Raw genomic sequence first — 1,384 nt, 5'->3', positions numbered from 1 at the left:
TCAGAATAAAGAATAATTATTTAATACATTTATATTTTTAAGTATTGTACTGTTTTCAATAATCTCATGTCATCATGGACAGGTGAAACTTTTACTACCAGCAGTTGGACTGGCGTAAGCGAGTTAAAACAAAAACAAAAAGTCCTGCTCTAGAAGTTCCTGCCTCAAGAACACTAAGGGAGACTGCAGGAAATATAACTTTCCAGCTAAGAGTCGTTGAAAGACAAGTAGCAGAATGAGTCAGGGGCGAGGTTGCAGGCTGAGTGAACAGTGTGGGCAAAGGCAGGGAAAGAGCAGGGTACGGCCACGTAATGCAGGGCAGAAGTGGAAGGATCCTGGGTTCTGCTCGGGATGGGCATTAATCATGTAGTAACTGTTGAGAAATGAAACTAGAGTACCCTGGGGTTGGATTATTCATTAGACCAAAACCCAAACAAACCCACTGTCAATGAGTTGATTCTGACTCATACAGTAGTGGAAATTGAGTCAAGAGAATTAAGCAATTTATTGAAGGTGGGCCCTTAAGAAGGAAGAGAAAACAATGGTGCTGTGTTCATTCAAAGAAAGAGATAGTGAGGCAGAGGGAGATTTTGGAAAGATGAATGTTCCAGTCTTAAAATATTCCTCTAGGCAGAGTCAGCTAAAGAGGAGGTGCTATGTCTAGTGATACCTCCCCTTTCTTGCTCGTACTTTTAGATAGTCTAGCTTTTACTAACAGCTAACTGATGGGAGACCTAGCTTTGCACAGTACCATGTTCACCGAGATTAATCTCAATGCAGAATGAGCTCAGGGTTCTGACATGCTCGGTTAACAAAATTGTGTGCAAAGCCTCAACTCTCTTCGTGGTTTTCAATATGTATCTGTCAAGGTTTCTGTACCTGTATTGCTATTTCCCACTGGCAACGAATCCATTTTGACTCCTAGTCTCCCTACAGGACAGAGCAGAACTGCTCCATAGGATGTAGAAGGTTATAAATCTTTACCAAGGCAGTCAATCATATTTTTCTGCCAAGAATGTGAATTGCAGATCTGTCAGTTAGCAGACCAACATTCAACCCACCAGGGGTCCTGTTGATGAATGCTTTGTGGAGGAGCACTGGTGTGGTAGTGGTTACAAGTTGGGCTGCGATCGGCAGTCAGCAGTTCGAAACCACCAGCCTCTCTTGGGAAAAAGACAGGGCTTTCTATTTCCATAAAGAGTTACATTCTTGGAGACTCACAGGGACAGCTTTACCCTGTCCTATAGCGTCATTCACTATGAGCTGACCGACTCGATGGCAGAGAATGAATTCTTTGTAGTGGAGAATTGTCCTGCGCCTTATGGCAGTTCAGTCAACTCGACTCACTAGATGCCAGCAGTATCCTGCAGTGTGACAACCAAAA

The sequence above is a fragment of the Echinops telfairi genome, unplaced genomic scaffold, assembly GCF_000313985.2.
Source record: "Echinops telfairi isolate 266 unplaced genomic scaffold, ASM31398v2 ScPeMD7_23;HRSCAF=83, whole genome shotgun sequence".
In the NCBI taxonomy this organism is placed as follows: Eukaryota; Metazoa; Chordata; class Mammalia; order Afrosoricida; family Tenrecidae; genus Echinops; species Echinops telfairi.
This window is presented reverse-complemented; position numbering follows the sequence as displayed.